This window comes from Schistocerca americana, chromosome 3, assembly GCF_021461395.2.
Source record: "Schistocerca americana isolate TAMUIC-IGC-003095 chromosome 3, iqSchAmer2.1, whole genome shotgun sequence".
NCBI lineage: Eukaryota > Metazoa > Arthropoda > Insecta > Orthoptera > Acrididae > Schistocerca > Schistocerca americana.
In genome coordinates, this window is record NC_060121.1 from 913,895,252 (window position 1) to 913,908,836 (window position 13,585).

The following is a 13,585-nucleotide window of genomic DNA, read 5'->3' on the forward strand; positions in this document are numbered from 1 at the left end:
CTCACCCTGGGTGCTAAACTGTTCGTTAGCCTGGCGATTCGACTCGTTGTGCTGCCCATTCATGAACAGCATTCCAGGGAGTGTTTTCCAACCTAATAACGCTCGCACACGTACCACTCTCTGGAGCCACATTTCACTAAACTGTCTTATATTCGGACCAGAGCGGCCGCAGATTCACCGGCAGATCACGCCTCTATTTTAAGTGACGTTCAAACGTATGTGGTGCGACTTTCAAGGTTTTGTGATGTGTCCAACTTGTTTCCGAAACTTTTAGGGACATATTTTTAATGCGTCGCCGGCCGGTGTGGCCGTGGGGTTCTAGGCGCTTCAGTCTGGAACCGCGTGACCGCTACGGTCGCAGGTTCGAATCCTGCCTCGGGCATGGATGTGTGCGATGTCCTTAGGTTAGTTAGGTTTAAGTAATTCTAAGTTCTAGGGGACTGATGACCACAGATGTTAAGTCCCATAGTGCTCAGAGCCATTTGAACCATTTTAATGTGTCAACAGGGTGTCTGGTTCACCCTCGTTTTTTGTAAGTGGCCAGTCAGATAAATTTCTCTGTGTCTTTCTTTTAGCTCTTCTGTGGTTTTATGTCTGAAATCAGGATGGAAAGCTCTGAGACATTTAGAGAGTCATGGGACGTATATCGCAAAGACAAATTAGAGGTCGTAAGAGGGGGAGTGGTCTTTGAGGTTGACAAAAATATTGTCTCTATTGGGGTCGAAGTTGAGTGCGACACTGAAGTTATCTGGTCGTCTATAACAGGTGCGGTGGAAATCAAGATAATTGTTGGGTATTTTTACAGCCCACCCGACTTTGTTATGAAAGTTCTAGGGTGACTCAAATAAGGTCTGCGGTCAGTAGGGCGTAAATACCCATATCATCCAATACTAGTTGGAGGCGACTTTAACATACCGAGTCTAGACTGGGATATCTATGTATTCGTTTCGGTGGGTACCGACAGATACTCATACGAAATACTTTTTAACACGTTTTCTGAAAACTGTTTTGAGCAGCTAGCTCGTAAGCCCACACGCAATGGAAATATCTCAGTCCTTGTAACTATAAATAGGCCGGATTTTGTCACCATTGTAAGTATAGAAACGGGGGTTAGCGATCATGATGTCATTATAGCAACTACGATTACGAAAGTTAATAAATCAGTCATGAAGACTTGGATAGTATTTCTGCACTTACAAGGGGAGGCCGTCAATTGTGAAATTCAGATTCGATTCATACTGCGCATAATAAAAGCTCATGGCCAGAGGTGTAATGTGGCAAAGCACCAAAATGCACTTCTCAGCCGTTGTCGAGAAAATCGACAGTTAAAAGAAACCAAATCCCGTGAAATAGTCTCTACGATTAATAGTTTTCTACAGCGTCGTGGCGCAGCGGTAAGCGCTCGGGTTCGTAAGCTGAAGGTCGGCGGATCGAATCTCGCGCCACGCAATTTTTTTTATTACTAGTTTTTTGTAATTCAAATATATATATATATATATATATATATATATATATATATATATTAATGAATTGCTTCTGCATGTTGGTGAAGGCGGATCGCTCTCCAATTGTCCAATTGTACCGCCTCCATTTTTCCGTTTGTTTAACAGGGTGTACCAAAGCTCTCCCGTCCGCACTGATTTTCGACGATGTTATAAGTTGCGCTAGGGACCGCATCTACCTTCTTTCGAAGTTAGCACGCAACTGTTACGCGGCGGCTCTTTTCGACCCATTCAACATCTGTCCTTCAAGTGTAACGAGCGAGTAACAGAGTTTATATTTCATACCTGCCACAGCAAATTTGTGTTCGTGGGGTCTCTATTCTAATTCGAACGTTTGACTTACGCTATACGTATTCGTTTCGGAATATCGTTTCTACGTCTTCCGTTAACTATATGTGGTTAACATTATGAAGACAATTAATAACATTTGTGAAATACAACTTTGTTTGCGGAAAACATAATGACGTTCGAAGTCGCCAGTTTTTCCACGACAGACGCCTTTCAACAACTTATTATATGCATAATTGTTGCAACTGATTGCCGGGAATTATATATATATATATATATATATATATATATATATATATATATATTTATATTTATATATGTATGAATTACAAAAACAAATGCTAAAAAAAAATGTTGCATGGCGCGAGATTCGATTCGGCGACTTTCGGATTACGAACGCGAGCGCTTACCGCTGCGCCACGACGCTGTAGGAAATTATTACTCGTAGAGATTATTTCACCGCAACGGTTTCTTTTAACTGTCGATTTTCTCGACAACGGCTGAGAAGTGCATCTTGGTGCTTTGCCACATTACGCCTCTAGCCATGAGTTTTATTATGCGCAGTATGAATCGAATCTGAATTTCACAATTGGCGGCCTCCCCTTGTTAGACAGTAAACTGGCATCACTTAGTTCCAGAAAGATGGATGAGGAGGAATTATGGGTAAAGTGTAAGCAGATTGTAAATCGTGGTCTGGAGAGTGCCTAGTAAGTGGACAAAGGATGGAAAAGATCCGTCACGGTTTAATAACGAAATTCGGAAGATGCTGAGATGCGCTTCAAAAGAGAACGCCCAAATGACGAAAAGCGAAGGTTAGTAGAGATTCGTGCGTCTGTGAAAAGACCTACGCGAGAAGCATACAACAACTACCACCGTCACACCTCAGCGAAAGATGTGGCAGAGTGTCCGAGGAAATTCTGGTCCTATGCAGAATTGCTTAGCAGGTTTAAGGCTTCCATTCAGTTCCTTGTTGACCAGTCTGATGTTTCAGTTGAAGGTAGCAAAAACGAAAGCCGAAGTTTTAAATTTCACGTTTAAGGAATTGTTCACACAGGAGAATCGTACAAACATACCGTCATTTGATCATCGTACAAACTCCCTTATGGACGAGATAGTAATAAGCATACCTGGCGTAGAGAAAACTCTACGGCATTCGGATAGCTTAGTGGTGGCGGCACGGTAGCGCAGCGTGTTCGGTCAGAGAGCTGCTTGGCCTCTGTAATAAAAAAACTGAGTGGACGGATCAACAAACGAATTTGGCCGGATGTCATGTGACGTCCGCAACGACCAAACATAACGGTCAATAACGAACAAAATGAAAAAAAAGAAAGAAAAAAAGAAAAAAAAGTGGTCAGTGCGGCGGTCTGTCACGCCAAGGGGACCGGGTTCGATTCCCGGCTCGGTCAGAGATTTTCACCGCTCAGGGACTGGGTGTTGTGTTGTCATCATTATCATTTCATCATCATCAGTAGAAGGCAATGGGAAACCACCAATGGAATCACTTCCCTAGACGCTCATGCTGTGGACCTCTCTGACATGGCTTCCTTCATGGCCAGACCTGCCATTAGGCAGAACAAAGTTTTTTTTACGGCATTCGTACCTTTCCTAGCCTGCATTTACCGTGAAGCTCTCGTCCGGCACAATGTGTCAAGTGACTGAGAAAATGCACAGGTGACTCCAGTATATAAGAAGGGTAAAAGAACGGACCCGCAAAATTGCAGGCCAACATCCCTAACTTCGATTTGCTGCAGAATCCTTGAACTGTTCTCAGTTTGAATACAATAAACTTTCATGATACGGAGAAGCTTATGTCCACGAATCAGCGTGGTTGTAGAAAGCATCCCCCGTGCGTAAGTCAGCTTGTTCTTTTCTAACATGGTATACTGAGAACTATGGATGAAGGGCAACACGCAGATTCCATATTCCTAGATCACCAGAAAGCACTTGGCTCGGTGCCGAACTGCAGGCTGATCACGAAGGTACGGGCATATGGAATAAACTCACAGATGTGTGAGTGGCTCGAAGACTTCTTAAGTAACAGATCCTAGTACGTTGCCCTCAACGTCCATAGCTCAGTAGAGACAAGAGTATCGTCAGGTGGGGAAGTGTGATAGGAGTCCTGTTGTTCTCCATACACATAAATGATTTGTTGGGCAAGGTAGGGAGCAGTCTACGATAGTTTGGTGACGAAGCTGTGGTGTACGATAAGGTGTCGAAGTAGAGTGACTGTAGGAAGATACGAGTTAGACAAAATATGTAGTTGATGTGATGAATGGCAGCTAGCTCTAAATGTGTAAAAATGTACGTTAATGCGGATGAGTAGGAAGAACAAGCCTGTAATGTTCAGATTACTAGTGTCCTGCTTGACACAGTCGTTTGAATATGTGGGCGCAACGTTCCAATGCGATATGAAATGGAAATGAGAACTGTGGTAGGAAAGGCGAATGGTCGACTACGGTTTATTGGAAGAATTTTAGGAAAGAGTGGTTCACCTGTAAAGAAGAATGCATAAGGGGCGCTGGTAAGACCTATTCTTGAGCACTGCTCGACGTTTGGGATCCATACCAGGCCAGAAAAGGACATCGAAGCAATCCAGAGGCACGCTGTTGGAGATGCTCCGGGAACTCAAATGAGAAAACCTGGAGGGAAGACGACGTTCTTTTCGAGAAACACTATTGTAGCGGCACCACCGTTTATGATAGGGAAAGTTAGTTTTGTGCGATATTCGGAGAATAAGTTACAGCCAGGTGTGGGCCAGTCTGCAGTAAGTTACACATACCAGCAGTTGCGAAGGCACAGGGGCGTAGAACTGCCAGAGAGGGCGCACACAGCAGTTTCCGTGGCGCAAGTCACAGGCAGAAGAGGGCCACTGGCCAACCTAAGTGTTATGCATACGTTACGCGAAGCGACGTGCCTGGCAGAACAGAGGCGCACAGCTGAGAATAAATAGGTGCTGTTTTCGAACGAGCTTCATTCAAGAGTGGCAACTCTTCTGGACGGCGAGGCGTGTCACACGGCCGGGCTACACGCAGCAACAGATGGGGCGCGAGCGTCCCAGTCCACGGCGGGTCGTTGGTTCGACCCTCTGAGGCCGACGCGGGATCCACAGCCAGTCAGGTCGGGCCACTCGTCGGCCCGCTACTGCAGCCAGTCGTCTCGGCTCCCGACACTTGCCGGAGACTTCCGAGGCGAGGGCCGCAGATTCGGACGCCGGATCATGGGCAACGTGGCCGCCACGTTCTCAGCTACGTCAGCGAGGAAGAAGCAGCAGCGGGGCCGGCCTACAGCTCCCAGCGGTGCGGAGTGGAACAGACCGAGGTGAACGGAACACTTTAGTGGAAGCAAATAAATCATCTGGAAAGTTCTCGCCGACTTTTATTATGGCACCTCCGGGCACCCAGCCACAACACTATTGAGAAAATTTACAGAACCAGCATTTGAAGCTTACTGCCACACGATTCTATTGCTGCCACCATACGTTGTGCATAAGTACCGTGAAGATAAAATACGAAAAACTAGGGCTCATATGGAGTCATATAGACAGTTGTTTTTCCCTCGTGCTGTTTGCGAGTGAAACAGAAAAGAAAATGACTAGTAGTGGAACAGAGTAACCTCCACCACACGGCTTACGGTGGCTTGCGGAGTATCTATGTAGATGTAGATGTAGATGTCGATGTCGATGCAATCCCATGTTTAGTACCCTCCACCCTTTCTCAGTTATCAGCAGGGGTGTGAGACAGAGTGACCATGTGGCACAACACGAGTATGATGGGATGGAGCGAATGAGTGTCATTTTGTAGATTTACTCCTCAGTGTGCAACACTTTTAGAGATTATATCCACATTCGTCTGCTTTAACGAGTGTAAGAGCACTGATAACCTAGCCGTTGAGCGCCCATCTTTTAATGTTCTGCCAATAACACGCCGTCTGGGGTTTACCTTCTCCACAACATCTTCAATGTATTGGACCAATTTCAATTTGTTATTAGTTTTTGGTTACTATTTTATAGTTTATTTAGATACTTAATTGACTCAATAACCTTTAACTTGTGTTATTTATCGTCATATTGCAATGTAAAGGATTTGTTTTAGTACTCATGTGGAGGACTTCTGATTTCTTATGTTTAGTGTCAATTGCTCCTTACAGGTTGAATGTCAGTCACTACTTTATGCTCTAATCTGTAAGTTCAAAAGAGACTGTGACCCTAGTTTTCAGTACCCTGAAACACCTCCCCTTTGCATGACATCTTCCCCGTAAGTGAAAAATGCACTGTGATTTCATTTGTTTTAGATTTCGTAGTGACAAGGAACTCTGTAATAGCGCAATAGAATAATTTAAAGGGGGTTTAACATTAATAAATAGAAGGGAGAACCGATAGAGGTACTCAAGTACCCAACGCCACACACCGTCAGGTGACTTGCGCAGTATGCACACGTGTTGGACTTACATGCTACAACACTTATTAAACGAAAAAATTTGAGCTAATTTGACAGCAAAATGTCGATGTCTCCGTCGTTGCAGCCACATGACCTGAAAGTCCACTCCGTCTTGCTGAAAACTGTATCGGAAGGACAAAGCTTCGCTACAATAAGCAGATTCAGATTGATGCAGTCTTCAGTAACGACACAGACTAAAAGCAAAAGCCTTGTAAGACATAAACCAGCTTGGATAGTTGCATCAATCCATTCTTCATACTGAATCTACAACAGCCTCCAAACGGTTAGACTCACTACTAAAGCCTCTGCGAGCCAACAGCAAGTGGCCAAGAGGGGGGGGGGGGGGGGCAGGAGTCTATATTGCGTACCGTTGTCACTTCTCCCGTTTCCAGTTCCAGTCGCGAATGGTGTGTAGGAGGAACGATTGTTGATAAGAATCCGTATAGGCTTGAACATCCGTAATTTTCCCTTCATGACTTTTAGTGAGATAACGTTGGAGGGAGCGGACTATCGGTTGATTCTTGCAGGAAGATACGCTCACGGAAATTCGACAGTATATCAGCCCGCGATGCATGTCGTTTGTGTACTACCTTCTGCCACTGGAGTTGAGTGAGAATCTCAGTTCCAGGATGCTACACCAGGCAGGTGTAAAAATGAATGTGCGCAACAGAAAATACAGAACGCGAAAATGAAGGTTTGGCCCAGTCTGACTACCCCCTGAAGCAGATCTTAGGATTTCTTAATGGTGATATCCTTTCCTTCTTGCTCCTTAACATATAAATTTCAACATCAACATAAATCAATAATTAAGGGAACTAGTAACTACAAATGATAAATGCTGTTTCTGCTTATACATTTATTGTGGATTAAAACCCCCTAAATATATTCCAAATGTTTATATGTCAATGTCGACATAAAGAGTGAGAGGCACCCACATGCCTTGCTCATACTGTGGCATCAAGTAGTTAGGCCTGCAAAATTAGTGGTCTGCCAAGCGAATGGATTTATCCTTATTTCTCAATGACTGATTATGAGCACCAGTACCCACTATTAAGCCACAAATTATTCTCCTGTTTGAATATTACGCAACGGAAACGGATAACTTACATCTGACTATTAGTAATTTACACACGCTCTGGCAATACCACATTTTCATTCTTACTCAACGGCTTTGATCAATACGTGGCCATCGCACTGAATATTAATGGCGCACCCATTATAAATTCTGGATATCATGACTACACACTATTCGAAAAACAAGGCCATCAATCTTTTTCTTTTCACTATCCTTTTTATTCAGGGAGCGAAAAGCTATTTACAATTTGCACAGAAACCAGATGGCAGTTATACGAGTCGAGGGACATGAAAGGGAACCAGTAGTTGGGAAGGGAGTGAGACAGGGTTGTAGCCTCTCCCCGATGTTATTCAATCTCTATATTGAGCAAGCAGTGACGGAAACAAAAGGAAAATTAGGAGTAGGTATTAAAATCCATGGAGAAAAAACAAAAACTTTGAGGTTCGCCGATGACATTGTAATTCTGTCAGAGACTGCAAAGGACTTGGAAGAGCAGTTGAACGGAATGGACAGTGTCTTCAAAGGAGGATATAAGATGAAAATCAACAAAAGCAAAACGAGGATAATGGAACGTAGTCGAATTAAGTCGGGTGATGCTGAGGGAATTACATTAGGAAATGAGACACTTAAAGTAGTAAAAGAGTTTTGCTATTTCGGGAAGCAAAATAACTGATGATGGTCGAAGTAGAGAAGATATAAAATGTAGACTGGCAATGGCAAGGAAAGCGTTTCTGAAGAAGAGAAATTTGTTAACATCGAGTATAGATTTAAGTGTCAGGAAGTCGTTTCTTAAAGTATTTGTGTGGAGTGTAGCCATATATGAAAGTGAAACAAGGACGATAAATAGTTTGGACAAGAAGATAATAGAATCTTTCGAAATGTGGTGCTACAGAAGCATGCTGAAGATTAGATGGATAGACCACATAACTAATGAGGAGGAATTGAATAGAATTGGGGAGAAGAGGAGTTTGTGGCACAACTTGACTAGAAGAAGGGCTCGGTTGGTAGGACATGTTCTGAGACATCAAGGGATCACCAATTTACTATTGGAGGGCAGCGTGGAGGGTAAAAATTGTAGAGGGAGACCAAGAGATGAATACACCAAGCAGATTCAGTAGGTTGCAGTAGGTACTGGGAGATGAAGAAGGACAGGACAGAGTAGCACGGAGAGCTGCATCAAACTAGTCTCAGGACTGAAGCCCACAACAACAACAACTTCTACTATGATTCAAAGATAAACTAAACACACCATTACATTTTATACAACAGTTGCACATGAGAAACTTCGCCCAGTGGGCATTGCTTTACATTGGTGATTCTCTATCTTATGATATTGTAATTATCTAACGCTACAGTGCAATTTCTGGATAGGATGGTGGATCTTTTGCTATATTTCACACTTAGACTATCACACCCATTATCACGAAAATTTACTCCAGACCGAGCGGTACAAAAAGGAACACGCATAACCCACTGCCTCTGAACCTATTTTGCTACTGTCCCATGCAAACCACACATACTCAAATTACATGAAATACATCACACTGGCAACATACAATACATCACAAAGAATAGTCACAACGTTAGAATCACTTCACTTTCAGCTTTCCCACTTCAATTAGTATTCATCCCAGTTTCACACGACACTGCCCCACTTCGTAACTTTTCTTTCCTACTACGAACTCTGGAGGATATATGCACGTCTTCCTGTGCAATGCAATCCAAGTGACGTTGGTGGATAGACGGCTGACTCACCTTGCTTCTCTCTCCGAGTATTAGAGTTTGAATCAAGCGTCACACGGAAACATAACACGCAAAGTAATATTAAGATCATATTCGTCACACACGCGAGTCCTCAGCTGATACCTTGGACGAGTACTTCTCTTTATCCTTTGTCTCATACACAGATTGAGACTCACACAGTACTCACCACGTGGAAGTGCTCGTCTCTAATTCCAAGTCCTGCACACGCCATTTCTTAAATATTTCCAACTTATAGTACACACGCCAGTAATTCAGCTTAACTTATGCACTCGGAAGAATTTCAACTTATTGCTACACGTGGTTTCATTGTGACCGTTGGTCACTTCCGAAGATTACTACGATCCCCTTAATATTACCTACCTGACATTTAATTCTCCCCCCAAAAGTTCCTGAAATAGAGAAATTGTCTTTACGGAACACACCTAAGACAGGTCTTACCAACACAAGATCCAGCGCCAAAGTGCTGAAACACGGCCGTTCTTCAGGTCATCTCGCACCTCTTCCGAGGTGGGGGAGCACCTTGCTATCGTATTGGTCAGCCACATTTCAGGCGCTCAAAGCTCAGGTAAATTTCATCTCTTTGGTTCCACCAAAGGTGACCAAAGGACCGTCTCAAAGATGATTATATATTGCACATTCACTATCTTCGGTTAGCCGACGACCATACATTCATTCATTTCGCAGATCTCACCAAATTGGATATAGGTATTTATTTTGTGGGAGTGCACATGTGATCAATTAAATAAATAAATTGTCCTTTCCTAAACTGGTATCCAGCTTTGGTGTATTAAGTGAAATTGAGTTATTAATACAAAAAATATGTTGTTCTGACAAGAATAACGAAGAATGTTGTACCTTTTTTCAATGTCAGGCGGTACTGTAACCTTTCAAGAGATACAAATCGATTTCCTAACTAATATGATTCTACATCTACATCTAAATGTTTACTTAGCAATTCACACTTAAGTGCCTGGCAGAGGGTTCATCTAACCATTTTCACACTACTTCTCTACCATTCGACTCTCGAATGGCGCGTGGGAAAAGGAAACACCTACATTTTCCGTTCGAGCTCTGATTTCTCTTATTTTATTATGATGATCATTTCTCCCCACGTAGGTGGGTGTCAACAAAATATTTTCCCATTTGGAAGAGAAAGTTGGTGATTGAAATTTCGTAAATATATCTCGCCGTAAAGAAAACCGCCTTTGTTTCAGTGACTGCCACCCCAACGCGTGTATCATATCAGTGACACTCTCACCCCTATTGCGCGATAACACGAAACGAGCTGCCCTTCTTTGCACTCTTTCGACGTCCTTCGTCAATCCTACCTGGTAAGGATCCCACACCGCACAGCAATATTCCAGCAGAGGACGAACAATTGTAATGTAAGCTGTCACTTTAGTGGGTTTGTCGCATATTCTAAGTGTTCTGCCATCAAAGCGCAGTCTTTGTTTTCCCTTGCCCACAATACTGTCTATGTGGTCTTTCCAATCTTAGATCAATTGCCCAAATCTGCCCCTTTTTATGGCTACGCGATCTAATATAAATAACGCGAGATGACTGTCATCCCCTACGTACCAAACATTAGAAGACACTACTTTCAAAGATGTTCTACAGTGGTGTGCAACCGCAGTGGAAATAATATGTACATGATCACAGCTGTTAAGCCTTATAGCCCTAATAAGCCGAAGCAATTAGCAATATCACGATATGTACTGCGTCCGGTGCGTCGGAGTGATGGTTCTTGTACATGTCTGCGACGACGGGAGAACTCCAGCCACAAAATGTAGAAAGACAACTCATTCAAACACTGAGACGGCAGACGACGGTTCTCTGACTAGTATAATCTAATACTGTCTTCTCCTCTCTGTGTTCTACAGACGAGAAACGCGAACTCCCAGCCACAAGGACCAAGTTCAGATAACGTCTCAACGTGAGTATAGACAGAGGAAGTGCTCTCAATCACTGAACACTGCGTACTCAACGATGACTCGCTACCCAGAGGCAAAGTCAAGAAACATATAAGTTTGCAACAGTACACGGCCTAACCGTCCTAGCTACAAAATCTCCTAAGGGCAAAGACAGCAAGTGTGTCTGTACCAACAAAGCTGATGCTGAGCGACCGTCAGACAAGGGCGCTCAAAACGGGAGAACTTCTCTCCATCGCTGGCTTCCCAGCAAAGCTTGGATCCCCTCCCTTGTAGCAGCAGAAGGTGAATCACGTTCTCGAAACCACAGAATATTCTCTCTCTCTAATGATTCTTCCGAACGCCGACCAACCATACTTTAGTTTCTTTTTTTTTCATCCAGCGCGGAAACTTTGCGAGGAAATACCTATTCTCGTTAATTAGGAATTCATACAGAGGTACGCTTCTCAGAATAAAAATCCTCGGAAATAACCCAGGATGCGTGATTTCCGAGGTAACGCTTCCTCGTTCCTCTCTGCTGCGTCCAAGATTTTCAGAGTTTCCGAAGCATTATCCGCCTATCCTTCCGGTCTAGCTACAACACCGGCCAGCCGCCACTCTATTGTGCTTCAGCGCTCAGGTGCCCCGACTATTCGGCTAGGGCTGCTTCCTCTGTTAAGCAGGACCAATTCACCTGTGCGGGCTTTTTCGCTCAGGGCTTGGGTTACGCCTGCCGTTTCATTTCCATTGGCGTTCCAACCTCTACTAGTATAGGCAATCATTCACTACGCCTTTTTGATAATAAAGACACTCTATCACCTTTCATGCAATAAGCGTTAACTGTTAACAAGGTGTACGTGACAATGTCTGTCTTCTTTAAATACTCACATATACGATGTACAACCTACCCTAATTACGGTTGTAAACCACGGCAAAGTATGTAGATGAGTGGTTGTAAGGTGCGAAATTACAGTCACCTTACACAGTGACATTTTCGCACCTGGTGAACGACCCTATGACTAAACGAGTCGATTTTTTTTTGCTTTTTGCCTACGCTATTTCATTTATCAATCATCTGGCAGCGACCCCCCACTAACGAACAATAACCAAGTAGCAGAGGAACATAGGATTGGTAAGCCGTGTCCTTTGTTGGTGGATTATACTACCTGAGGATTCTTCCAAGCCGCACGCTCTGACCAAGCGGTTCTAGGCGCGTCAGTCCGGAACCGCACTGCTGCTATGGTCGCAGGTTCGAATCCCGCCTCGGGCATGGATGTGTGTGATGTCCCTAGGTCAGTTAGGTTTAAGTAGTTTTAAGTCTAGGGGACTGATGAGCTCAGATGTTAAGTTCCATAGTGCTTAGAGCCATTTGAACTATTTTTGATTCTTCCAATGAGTCCCAGTCTGGCAGCTGCCTGTCTTATGACTGTGGGAGATGCTTGTTTGGCAATCGTGTATCGCTACAATAGCAGGACTTTCCACTTGTATAACGTTAGCAACTGTCAGAAATGTCCCTATTAGTGAAGAACACAGCGCGCGTTACCAGCAAATGAGTTCGGTTGGTCGGGCTATAGCCGAATATACAGTATATATTTTCTAGTAATATTGGGTTTCTTCATTATCATGAACACGGTCTAAATGATTATTGTTCCCAGCGTACTGCATTAGTATAGCGCAAATCAAGACGAACAATTTTGTTCGGAACACTTGTGGCCTACCAAGTCGGGAAAGTACCTCACATTGGCCAACAAAAATCACCTAAGCAACAGCGCTTGCACGCCGCGTGAGATTTTCATTTTCACTCACTCTCTAGCCGTCCCAGGTATACACTACTAACCATTAAAATTGCTGCACCAAGAAGAAATGCAGATGATAAACGGGTATTCATTGGACAAATATATTATACTAGAACTGGCATGTGATTACATTTTCACGCAGTTTGGGTGCATAGATCCTGAGAAATCAGTACCCAGAACAACCACCTCTGGCCGAAATAACGCACTTGATACGCCTGGGCATTGAGTCAAACAGAGCTTTGATGGCGTGTACAGGTACAGCTGCCCATGCAGCGTCAACACGATACCACAGCTCATCAAGAGTAGTTACTGGCGTATTGTGACGAGCCAGGTGCTCGGCCATCATTGACCAAACGTTTTCGGTTGGTGAGAGATCTGGAGAATATGCTGGCCAGGGCAGCAGTCGAACATTTTCTGTATCGAGAAAGGCCTTACAGGACCTGCAACATGCGGTCGTGCATTCTGTTGCTGAAACGTAGGGTTTCGCAGGGATCGAATGAAGGCTAGAGCTACGGCTCGTAACACATCTGAAATGCAACGTCCACTGTTCAAAGTGCCGTCAATGTGACAGAGGTGACCGAGACGTGTAACCAATGGCACCCCATACCATCACGCCGGCTGATACGCCAGTATGGCGATGACAAATACACGCTTCCAATGTGCGTTACCGCGATGTCGCCAAACACGGATGCGACCATCATGATGTTGTAAACAGAACCTGGATTCATCCCAAAAAATGACGTTTTGCCATTCGTGCACCCAGGTTCGTCGTTGACTACACCATCGCAGGCGCCCCTGTCTGTGATGCAGCGTCAAG